Below are 13,169 nucleotides of genomic sequence, written 5' to 3' on the forward strand. Positions count from 1 at the left end.
CTGTGCTCCAGCCCGAGCTTGGAGAGACGCCTGCCATAGGAGCCGCTCGTGAGTGTCCCGCCTGGTGCCTCTCCTCTCGTGCTTGGCAGCGGCCCCTCTCCTCGGACGGCGGAGAGCCCTATCCATCCACCTGAGGTCCTCCCGGAGGCCTGACGCAGGATCTTCGCCCCGTGGCCGCCGAGACCAGCCCCAAAGGACTCAGCCCGTGGAAGGGTTCACCTCGCAGTGCACAGATTGGTACAGGCCACAATATCACTGCGGCAACGGGGCGCTGCGGGACCCTCCCTTGCAACTGACTGCCCGCGGGGTGGGTGCTGGTGGGGCCCAGCCTGTGAAGCCTCAACCTGGAAGGAGGAAACCTATTGGAGCGGCGATTGGGCTCTGCTCCCGCCGGGGACCGCTCCTATCCCCGCAGTATAAGGTGAGGAGTCGGGAGGGAGAGGGGTTCTCCATTGCCCCGAGTGGGCCATAATATCGCTGTCTGCAAGCAACCCCCCCTCCCAGCAACTAGAGACATCTACATCCGACGCCGAGTCCCGTCTGGCCCAGAACCCCACCAGCATCGCCTCCTCCTAACCAACCTTCCCACGACCGACTGGGGCCTGCCCAACAGCAACCTATCCTCCAGAACATCTAGCAATAACAGAACTTTGGGAGCGGGCACCCTTCCTCGCTACCCCCCCATTGGTATCACCCCGGTGGGGACAGAGGGCTTTGGGAACCATCACGAGACCCCAGTGCTCTGAAGGGAAGCAGATCCACCACGCGAGTACCACGGCTACACAGGCACTCCAGTAGCACAATGTCAAGAAGCGGGAAAACGGCCAAGCAAACAGATATTGCCAATCTTATGGGTAATTCATCCACCGATAAAACGAGAAAGTTGGACCGGCCAGAGGAGTCCGCAAAATCCAATACGCCCTCCTCAGCTGCGCTTGACAAGAATCCACCACAGGTTGCCACGAAGGCTGATTTGCAAGATCTTTTATTGGCATTAACCAGAGAGATTAAAAAAAGCCCAGCAGTAAAAAAAAAAAAAAAAAATCAACTCGCTGGACAAAAGAGTAGGGGAGGCGGAGCACCGAACCTCCGAACTGGAAGCAGAGGTCTGCGATCAAAGATTTGAGACTGAACAAGACAGGGACAGAATATCAGCCTTGGAGGAGAATCGCTCGCAAAGGAACAACATTCGAATACGTGGTATCCCATCCTCTATCCCAGACGCAGACCTGAAATCCTATGTCTCGGACCTACTCCGGTTCATAATCACCCTCCCAGATGACGCACCCCTTGAGCTGGACCGGGTGCATAGAACAGTCCTAAGGAGGACATCCAAGTTCCTCTCCGATGTCCTAGCGAGGGTACACTTTTTCCAAATAAAGGAGGAAATTATGCGCGAAGCGAGACAGGTGCGCCAAATCACCTTCCAAGGAGCAACAATATCGCTGTACCAGGACCTGTGAAACTCAACACTTCAAAAACGGAAAATCATGCGTCCACTAACAGAATGGTTACGCGAAAGGAAGATCCCATACCAATGGGGATTCCCAAAATCAGTGTGATTCACATGGGAGGGGTCCCAAAAGCAAATTCAGTCAATGAAAGAGGCAAACACATTCATGGGGCTTAGGAGTATAGAGGAGGACTCTGAACCCGAAGATCCAACTCACCCCCCCCTAACAATCCCCCGGGGGGTGAATGGTCAAAAGTCATCAGATGACGTAGACTCTGAGGTCCCCCTAAGAAAGATGTCAACACAGGATGAGGAGATCCCAGCACCACAAGTAACTATAGACTCTCTGGCCACAGGCAATTGCTCCTCCTGAACTATATCATGGCAAGTCTCCAGGTAAAATGACACACATCTACTTTACCAACGCGAGAGCGCTGTTTAAGCAGCTTTATACTTCATTTCAGTGGCCCAGTTGGCCAACACCAGGCGCATTGGTGCCACCAGTTTTCCCAGTGGCAGTAGGATGTTCTTTCTCCTACCAGTTCTCTATGGGAAGGGTGGGTTTTGGAGGGGGGGGTAAGGGTTCCAAAAACACTACAACATGCAAAAGCAACAACGAGACATATTCAATACCAACATTGCTACACAACACGCCTAACAAGCTCACGACTTCAGTTACGGGTCAAAATGCAATGCATATCAAACGCAAATGCATCAGGCAATGGCTGACACAAGCGAGATACGTATCCTCTCCTGGAACGTCCAGGGCATTAACTCACCATGAAAGCCTCGGTCCATGGAACACAGACTGGTGCAACTATCCGGGGACATTGTACTACTCCAAGAAACCCACCTACTACAAGAACTTGCCCGAATACTTGAAGGCTATGCCCCCCCCCAAAGATTCAACACAGCTAGAAACCATGGAAGCCCCCATCGATGCCGAAGAAGTCATCGAAGCCATCAAATCTCTCAAATCGACGGCGCCTGGGCCAGATGGCTTCTCCGCAAACTTCTATAAAAAATAAACCAGAATCCTAGCACCTCAGATGGCAGCCTTGTTCAATTCCTTCTTATCTGCAAAATCAGTCACTGAATCTATGGCTGAGTCACTTACAATCTTGCTTCATAAAACCGGGAAGGACCCTGAGTCATCTGACTCTTACCGCCCTATTTCACTCATGAACAATGACAGCAAAATCTTCTCCAAAGTTCTATCCAAGAGACTGGGGCCGGTTCTCCCATCTCTAATTAACCAAGATCAAACTGGCTTCATCCCAGGAAGAGGGACTCACTAGAACATCAGGAAAACAAATATAAATGAAAGCGCCTACAAACTGAAGGTTGGAATGGCTGTTATCTCGTTAGATGCCCACAAAGCCTTTGATAGGGTGGACTGGGGATACATTCGAGCAGTTCGAGCATTTCGGCTTTGGCCCTAATTTTATTACATGGGTAATGGCCAATTATCAAGCTCCCAAAACACAACTGCGGGTTAATGGCATTAGGTCAGAAAGTATACGTATATCCAGGGGCACTAGACAAGGATGCCCACTCTCACCTCTTATTTTTGCTATCTATGGAACCTTTTGTGGCTAAGATTAGGCAAAACAATAGCATAACAGGGCTAACAGTGGGAGGTCAAGAATATAAAATTGCATTATATGCAGATGATGTCTTAATTACTGCATCAAACTTAGCAACATCCCTAGAAGCACTATGGGCAGAAATCAAAGCTTTTGGCGTCCTGTCAGGGTTCAAGGTAAACCTAGCCAAGTCCGCAGCCTTAGCCATTAACATCTCCTCACAAGAAAAAGAATCTTTAGCCCCCCTAACACTAATCCCATGGGCACCAGGAGCAATCGAATACCTCGTGGTACACATCACAAAAGACCCACTACACGTGTACTCAAGTAACGTCCCTCAACTAATCAGTGACCTCCAAAACGATCTTAAAAGGTGGAAACAGCACAAAATCTCATGGTTCGGGAGAATAACTGCCATTAAAATGAATGTAATCCCCAGATGGCTGTACCACTGCACATCATTACCAATCCATATCCCAGGCCCGGCTCTAAAAGCCCTACAGAAGAAAATACAAGAATTCGTCTGGGGGGTGGGGGGGTGGGGGGGTGGAGGGGGAAGCAGTGGGGGGTCCGAATCGGCAAACGCATTATGCTGAGGGGGAAAGCACAGGGAGGGTTGGGAGTACCCGATCTGGCCAGATACACATTAGCCGCCCAATTATCGCACGCATTCTCCTGGGTGCAAGGGTAAGACCCCCCGAAATGGACACAATTCGAAGAAGCTTTTTGCCCCCCGATTATACCCTCTAACTTACCACACTTACCAAACATTAAGCCACATGCGCAAAGCATTCCCCTCCCATCTACATTAGCAACAGTTGAAAGCTGGAAAACGGCAGCCTGTAAATGGGGCCTCTGTGGATCTCTTGGTCCCCTAACTCCCATCTGGAATAATCCCGACTTCTCGCCGGGGCATTCCCCCATCCTGTTTTCAGGCCTGGGTAGAGGGTGGGCTGAGTACAACTAGCAAATTTCTAGAAGATGGGGCCCCCATCTCGTTTGAGCGATGTAAAACAAAATTCGGGGTGGGTGAGCGTGAGAGATTCCGCTATACTCAAATCAGGCACTAGATGTCCCACAGGGGAACCCGAGAAAAATGCTCCAGAGAGCCAACAGCGCTAGAGCTCTCATTAACGACTCCAACCAATAGAGGTAGGATCTCAACCATCTATTGTCTGCTGGACAGGGCAGACCCTGGGAAAAAAGAAAGATATATGCTACATTGGGAAAAAGATCTGGGGCGAGAGATTGAGGTGGAAGAGTGGGGGAAAATATGGGCAAGACTACACAAAAGTTCTCAGTGCATTTCGAATAGGGAAGGGGGATATAAACTCTGTTATAGGTACTATATCACCCCAGCTCAACTTCATAAAGCCAACCCGAAGATTCCTGGATCCGGCTGGCAAGGATGCCCGGTCCCTGGCACATTGTTACATATGGTCTGGACATGCCCGAAAGCGGAGACATACCGGAGAGAAATATTAAAACATATTAAAGAACTCTCCGGTCTCTCAATACCTTGGGACCCAAGAATCGTCTTGTTGGGCGAAACAGGAGACGGTGCATTTCCAGTCTCCGGTCAAATCCCCCGTCTGTGCACACATCTTCTCCTGGCAGCAAAAATCGCAAAGGACCCGATTATGGAAACACGAAAATGGCCCCTCTGTAGCTTTATGGTGGTCTAAATGCTGGGACATAGTAGTGGCCGAAAAAAAATCACTGCAATAAGATTGGGCTCCCTGTGTGGAACCATGAACACATGGGACTGTGTATGTGTATGTTGTACTGAAATGTAAAACCCAATACAATTTTGTGGAAAAAAGAGTCAGTCCCCTCGCCCATCAAGCACCTTGATAGAGTGACAGACCCCTTACAGTGTTGAAATGAATAATTTAATGCATTGCTGTGTATGTTGTACTGAAATGTAAAACCCAATAAAATGTTGTGGAAAAAATAAATATTAAAAGCATTTACTGAGTATTACTCAGCCCTGTACACCACCAATCAAAGACCACCAACTCCCCGAACTGCCAAGCACTAAAGATATTTGGAGCAATGTTGGTTGAATAGATTGGAAGCAGGTGATAGGGAGGAGTTGGAGGGAGTGATCACTCCAGAGGAAGTACGAGAGGCAATAAGATTTGATCACTTAACAAGGCTCCGGGCATGGATGGTTTTCCAGCATTATTCTATAAGAACTATTCAGAGATCTTGATCCCGGTGCTGACTTCCCTTTTCAACTCCTTCAGAGGGGAGGGCACGATTACATCCACAATGGAAGAGGCAAAGGTGGCGCTTTTTCCTAAACCAGGCAAGCATAAAACTCAGTGTGGCTCATACAGATCCATAGCTCTTGTTAATATAGATGCCAAGCTTTACACAAAAAGGAACAAGTTACTTACCTGTAACTGTTGTTCTCCTGCATGGGTCTGGCATGGATTCACATGCTCATGAATATTCCCCGTCGTCAGGCTGGGAATCCTCGGTAAAGAAAAAATCAGTATCAGTTTCATTTCTGATCTGTCTTTCTTAGTAGTAACCAATCACTGATCTATGGGTCATACTGCCCCCAGCCAATGACTGCCCTCTCCTTAAGACCCGCTTCTGGCAGCCATCCTCAGATTTGGTAGCATGCCAAGTGGCAGTATGGCCAAGTGAAGAGCCGCAGAGGGGTAGGTGGGAGGGTTCGCATGTGAATCCATGTCAGACCCATGCTGGAGAACAACAGTTACAGGTAAGTAACTTGTTCCTTCTCCAGCATGGGGTCTGGCATGGATTCACATGCTCATGAATAAAAGAATACATAGCAGTATACACATGCACAACCACGGGAGGTGGCAACAGGCTCAACATTAAGCAATACAACAACTCAACATTAAGCATCTCTTACCTTCCCCCAGGCTCACCTTAAGCGAACAGGTTGCTCAGCACTGCTTGGCCGACCCTGGAGTCCCAATCGACGCAGTAGAATCTTGTGAAGTTGTGCGTCGACTTCCACGTAGCAGCCCTGCAGATGCCCAGCCGGGGCACACCAGACAGGAACGCTGTGGTAGCAGCAATCGCTCTAGTCGAATGGGCTCTACGGCCAGGCAGCGGTCGGTTTGCCAACCGGTGACAATGCATGATGCAGCCGGAGAGCCATCTGGAAATGGAAGTCTTCGAGAGAGCCTTCCCTTGATTCACAGACCCAAAGTTCACGAATAGCTGTGACATCTTCCGAAAACTCTTTGTGCGGTCCACGTAGAACTTCAGCGCTCTAGCTACATCCAGCGAGTGCAAAGTCCTCTTGGCCGGCGTCGGAGGCGACGGGAAGAAAACTGGTAACACCAAGGGCTCGTTGAGTGGAAGTCCGACGGCACCTTGGGCATGAAGGAGGAGTGCGTCCTAAGCACTACCCTTGTGTCATGAAAAGTCAAGTATGGAGGCTTGCAAGGCTTGTGGCCTGAATCTCTTCCACTCGTCGTGCAGAGGTGATGGCCACGAGGAACGCTGTCTTCCATGACAGGAACTTCAAGGGCGCCGAATGCATAGGCTCGAATGGGACTCCCATGAGCCTGGTCAGCACCATATTAAGTTCCCACGCCGGGGCAGGAGCCTTCACCGGCGGGAATGATCGGAATAGTCCCTTCATAAATTCCTTTACCAGGTGATGAGACCACAAGGACGCCCGTCCCGTAGTCCTGGTATATCGGGAGATGGCAGCCAGATGTATTTTTATGGAGGCGTGAGCCAGTCCAGCTTTGGCCAGCAACAGTAAGTACGGCAGCACTTGAGGGGCCGTAATCCGCAGAGGGTAAATCATCTGTGCACGGCACCAGACAGAGAACCTCTTCCATTTATGACCGTAACACTTGAGAGTTGAGGACGCCCTGGCCTTTGCAAGAACCTCTCTGCAATCAGCCGGGATATCGTACCCTCCAAACTCTAATGCTGCAGGAGCCAGGCCTGCAAGTTCAGCGACTGTGGGTCGTGGTGTAGAATGACGCCTCCTTCGCTGGAGAGAAGATCCACGTCCGCCGTCAGCCTGACTGGCGGGGACGTTGACAAGTCCAGAAGGTCCGGGAACCAGACCTGCCTCGGCCACGCCAGTGCGACGAGGATCATCCTGCCCCTGGACTTCTTGCTGCTCCGCCTCATCAGCCAGCTCAACGGCAATGGAGGGAACGCGTATAGAAACAGGCTGCCCCAAAGGAACGAGAAAGCATTGCCCATGCTCCTCGGCTGTGGGAACCTGCTGGCGAACCTCTGGCACTTGGAGTTCATCGCGAACAGGTCGGTCAGGGGTTTGCCCCATCGTTGGAAGAGTCGATCCACTTGATCCTGGCGCAGTTCCCACTCGTGGCACGAGCGCAGCTACCTGCTGAGTGAGTCGGTGATGGTGTTTTTTTATTCCTACCAGGTGGAAGGGAACCAGAAACATCCCCTGGGTGACGGCCCAGTGCCACAGATCCTGGGCCTCCTTGGATAGGGCTGGGGATCTGGTGCCACCCTGCTTCCGTATGTAGAACATTGTGGTGGTGTTGTCGGTGAAGATCCTCACCACTTTGTCCTTGAGGGACGGGAGGAACGACTTGAGCGCCCAGAACACTGCACGGAGCTCCAAGATGTTGATGTGAAGAGACCTTTCCTCCGGGAGCCAAAGGCTTCTTGCGTGGAGATCTCTGGTGTGGGCCCCCCAACCCTCCAGAGAGGCGTCTGTAGTCACCGTCTCCTGTAAACACCGGGGTTTGAAAGTCCGTGCCCGTCGTGAGGTGAGGTGAGCCTGGGTGCCCCACCATAGGATCGCCCGACGGAACTCCTCGTCGAGGGGGATCCTGTCCTCGAAGCAGCCCCCCACCTGAAAACAGCGGGCGTCAAGGAACTCCTGTAGCGGACGCATCCGAAGTCTGCAATGGGGTACAAGGTAGATGTATGAGGACATCATCCCGAGAAGAGACTTGATGGACCTCACCCTAGCCACGTCCATGGCTTAACAGTCGCCGTACCTTGCCCAGGATGGTTTTGGTCCTCTCCTCTGAAGGGGAGGCCAATTGCTCCACGGTATCGAGCTTCGCCCCCAAAAACAGTGCTACTTGCGACGGAACCAGGTGGTATTTGGGGTAGTTGATGGAGAACCCCAGCTCCGTGAGCAACCGGACGGTCCTCGCCGTATGATCGACGGCGAGTTCCCTTGACCTTGCCCGGATTAGCTAGTCATCCAGGTAGGGGTAGATGTGGATCCCCTGCAGACCAGCCGCGCCGCCACTGGTGCCAGGCACTTGGTGAAAACCCTGGGTGCCGACTTTAATCCGAACGGTAGTGCTCTGAATTCGTAGTGGCGTCCTTGAACCACGAACCTGAGGAACTTCCTGTGCCTTTTTAGAATGGGAATGTGGAAGTAAGCATCCTCCAGGTCCAGCGACGATAGGAAGTCGCTTTCCTCCAGCTGTCCCAGTACGTGCTGGAGGGTGACCATCCTGAATTTCTGCGCCTTCATGTATTTGTTAAACCGACTCAGGTCTAGGATGGGGCGCCAACCGCCTGTCTTCTTTCTGATGAGGAAGTACCTCGAGTATACTCCGGAGCCCCGGAGCCTCCTGGGGACGAGCTCGATGGCACCTTTCTTGAGCATTGCCTTTACCTCCAACAGCAGTTGAGGGACGTGATTCGCCTTCCTGGCCACGGGAGGTGGACTCCCACACCCTGACGAACTTCGTCAGTCGGCCTCCCACTGGGGTGCTTCGGTGGGGGCCGGACCACCCGGCCGGGTCAGTCTTGCTTGGAAGCGGCCTTGCCGCCTTGGCTATGACGGCGGGAACCCCCTTGCTTGCCGCGACCTCTGTAGGCCTCCTGGGAAGAGGAGCGGGCCGCATGGCGGTAGGTGGAGGAGCCACCGCTGGATCCTTTGGAGGCACCCTGTCTGCCTCCAGAGCTCCGAAAGGGCCTTCGCTGCTGAAGCACCATAAGGGCCCGGGCCGTCTCCGAGTCGGTCTTGATGGCCTGTAGAGACTCATCCACCGCCTTACCAAAGAGGTTGTTGCCGTCGAACGGCATGTCCAACACTCTGGTCTGGACGTCCTGGCGAAAGTCTGTCGCCTTGAGCCATCCTCGTCGGAGGAAACTCTGTTGCCCAGTTGGCGAAATCCGGTATCAGCAATGTCCGTTGCCACCGTAATGGCGTGATCCGACGCCACCTCGCCCTCCTGCAGAATTTGTAGGGCCTCCGCCCTTTTGTCATCAGGCAGGAAATCTAGCAGGGGAGCTATCTTGAACCAGAGCTCCCTGTCGTAGCGGGCCACGATCGCTAAGGCATTGGCCGCCTTAATCGTCGTCGCCGCCGACGAGATGACTCGTCGTTCCATAGAGTCCAACTTCTTACCCTCGCTGTCCGGCGGGGAAGTGGAAGTTGAAGCCGCCGCGCCTGCTGCCTTCTTCTTAGTCGCTGCCGAGACAACAGAGTCCGGCGTGGGCTGGGCCCGGAGGCACAAGGGGGCGGCATCGGGGACTCGGTACTTCTTCTCATACCTGTCCCTCTTGGCGGGTGTTGTGGCAGGGTTCTTGAGGACAGCAAGCCCCTCGTCCCAGATGTCGTCGAGTAAAGGCACCGCGAGGACCGTCTAGCAAAAGTCGTCAAGACATTGCTAGACGACTTTGGTCTGGCAGATGTGTGGAGAATGATACACCCCCAGGAAAGGCAGTACTCGCACTACTCTGCCCCGCAACAGTTACATACGAGGCTGGACTATGTCTTCACTATGTCTGAAGTAATGATAGAGACGGTGCAGGCAGAATACAAAGCGAGGGTCCGGTTGGACCACTCGCCTCTGGTTATTGGCTGGCAATATTGCCCCCATGGCGTCTCCGGGCATAGGCGCTTAAAGACCCACGTTTTAGGGAAGAGATAAGGGAGGAGATCACAAACTACTTTGAGGTGAATACGGGTAGCGTGGACTCAGCGGGCACGCTATGGGAAGCCTTTAAGGTGGTGATGCGGGGCGTCGCCATAGCAAAATCTAAAAGCCTGCAGGGAGGAATCCTGGCCGACCTACAGGAAGCAGAAAGGGAATTGGAAGAGGCGCAAAAGGGGAGAGATGACACTGAAAAAGACATGGAGTTGATACTTAAACTGTGCAGAGCAATGGGATAGGCTGTGTAATCTTAACTATAAGAAATATAGAGAGAGACAGCATGCGGGTGGAGATAAAACAGGAAGGCTCTTGGCGTGGTTATACAAAAGTGAGATCCCCAGACCCACCATTAGGACGATAACTAGAGCAGATGGTAGTGTAGCTGACACTCAAGAGGGAGTGAATCAGGAGTTTGTAAATCACTACAGGGACCTATATGAGGATGGAGAGGGAAGCAGTCATGAGGAAATATCAAATACGCTGGATGACATAGGTTTGCCTAAAATAAGTGCTGAAGAACTTGAGGAGCTGGACGCACCGATTACCTTGGAGGAGTTAGAAGAAGTGGTGAGACAGCTACCTACTAGTAAGACCCCGGGGGGGGAGGGGACGAGTTTCCGAGTGAGTTTTACAAAGTGTATAAAGCAGAAGTGCTCCCCCCGATGTTGGAAATGCTAAATGAAGCGTTTGAGTTGGGACGGCTGCCAGAGTCACTAAGAGAAGCGATCATAATACTGCTTTACAAACCTAATACGCTCGGACATAGCTGTGGCGCCTATAGACCATTGTCAATGCTGAACCAGGACAGCAAGATATTGCCGGCTGTCCTGGCAGGCAGACTGCATAGAGTTATTGGCAAACTAATACACCTTGATCAGACTGGCTATGTCCCGAATAGGAACATAACTCACAATCACAGATGACTCCATCGGGTTGTTGAGTGGGGGAGTATGAATGAGGGTGAAATGGCAGTAGTGTCCCTGGACGCTGTGAAGGCTTTTGATTCTGTCAAGTGGCCATGGCTGCTGGCAGCCTTGGTGGGCTATGGTATGGGACTAGGATACACAAGATGGGCAAAGATGCTTTACAGTAAACCGTTGGCCAGAGTAAAAACAGGAGCAGTGATTTCTGAAAGATGGCAGTAGGCAGAGGTACCAGACAAGGGTGCCCATGGTCCCCTATGCTGTATATATTAGCTTTAGAGCCTCTTGCGATATACCTCAGACAACAATATGATACAATAGGTATCGAGGTGCGAGGGGAGTGACACTTGATCTCCTTGTATGCAGATGATTTGCTGCTGTACCTAAGTCACCCGGAGGAGAATCTTCAATACATCTTGGAGGTTATGGAAAGGTACGCGGGGCTGTCTGGCATTGCGGTGAACCCTCAGAAATCTGTTATTTTCCCGCGAGGTAGTTATAAGGGGATCCCTGTCGGGCGGTTGCCGGTGCTGCAAGCCCCTTGGGCTGTTGGAACCTTTCGGTACCTTGGGATAGATGTGTACCATACAGTGGAAGAAGACATAGGCACAACACTGAGGTAGCCATAGTGAAAATAGAAAAGTGTATGAAATTCTGGGGGAAGTTACCCCTAGCAATGATGGGGCGAGGTGCTATGCTCAAGATGGTGGTTCTGCCTAGGCTCCTGCATTATTTCGGAAACATTCTGTACCTAATACCTAAGAAGTTCTTCACCAGACTGAATGGCATGTGCAGGGATTTCCTGTGGCAGGGTACCAGGAATAGGGTGGCACTATGGAAGTTGCAGAACTTTTATGAAAAAGGGGGAATAAAATTACCTAACTATGAGGTCTATTACGTAGCGACCCAACTGCAATATGTTGCAAAATGGCTCTCAGATGAAGCGACCCCAGAATCCAGGTTGTTTAGAGCAGACTGTGCCCCATTTTATTTAAAAGAGATGATCTGGCTGCCGAAGATAGAAATGAAGGCACATCCTAAGATGATGATGCTTGGGTGGAGGATTTGGCGTTGAGCATGCCGGATGATGGAAAACCCAGTCCCATTCTCCCCGCAGATACCGCTGGTTACGTTGGCTGGGGGAGATAAGCAGCTACAAATGATAATTAGGAACCACTGGGAATCGGTGAGTTTGGCAACTATGGGAGATGTGTGGCAAGAGGGGACTATTATAAATTTTGAAGAGCTAGGAGAAGAAGCCGGGTTACATGTTGGTCAATACATTACATATCACAGAATGGTGCAGAAAATTAAGACAACTTGGCGTGAGACAGTACTGGAAGAAGAGCCAGATGTTACCATAGATATGATATACGATATACCGGAAGGAGGGCATGAGATCTCTACATTGTACGAAATGATGGTGTCCAAAGTTGTGAAAGAACTAACGTAACTGAGACTAGACTGGGAGGCGGAGATGGGAGCCCCGATAGAGGATGGGATGTGGGAACATCCCTTGGGGTACCATAAAAAGGTGTCAAGAAACGCTACCAAAACAGATACAATTATATATTACGCATAGTGCATACATGACGCCGCTGAGGATATCGAGGTTTGAAAATGCTGACAGACAAGCATGTCTGAAATGCGGCGAGGAACGGGCCGTTATGGTACATATGTTCTGGTCCTGCCCGGTGATTGAGCGCTTCTGGAGCGAAGTAGCTGGGAAACTGGCGGAAAAGGGAGTCACCATGGTCATAGATTCGGCCTGGGCCTGCTTACTGGGGGGGTTCCCGAGATCGCAGAAACTTAAACATGTCAATAAACTGAAGAATTTAGCATATGTGCTTGCAAAAAGTAGAGGGAACCCACCCCCAGATTTGCCTGCAGGGGCGGCTGGTGGGCGCATGTGAATCCATGAAAGATCCCAATGCTGGAGAAATGGAGTTACAGGTAAGAAACTACTCCCTTCTCCAGCTTTGGATCTTTCATGGATTCACATGCTGTGAAAAGATTACATAGCATTACAACCAATGTGTGGCGGTGTGTTACAGTGAAACAAACAAACAGTATTTAATCACATACTTGAGACAATAAACCCAGCAAGTGATATAGCAAATAGAAAGCAGCCCGAAGCTGCTGTGCCTACCTCATTGAAACACGCGTTGGAAGAGCGCACGCCCCACCTGCACATCTTCCACATGTTGCTGCCCCAGAAAGTAATGCCTGGTGAAGGCATGCAGCACCGCCCAGGAGGCTGCTTGGCAAATGTCCACCAGCGGTATCCCAGACCACAACGCCGCTGACGATGCTGTGGACT

At 51.3% G+C, this 13,169-nt stretch overlaps 1 protein-coding gene across 2 annotated transcripts in view; it reads right to left on the minus strand.

Moving 5' to 3' along the window:
- Positions 1-13,169, minus strand: part of URB2 (URB2 ribosome biogenesis homolog) — a 945,224-nt gene that overhangs the window by 408,387 nt on the left and 523,668 nt on the right. The gene's annotated exons all lie outside the window — the stretch shown is intronic.

This window comes from Ambystoma mexicanum, chromosome 4q, assembly GCF_040938575.1.
Source record: "Ambystoma mexicanum isolate Mex_15411 chromosome 4q, UKY_AmexF1_1, whole genome shotgun sequence".
Taxonomy (NCBI): Eukaryota; Metazoa; Chordata; class Amphibia; order Caudata; family Ambystomatidae; genus Ambystoma; species Ambystoma mexicanum.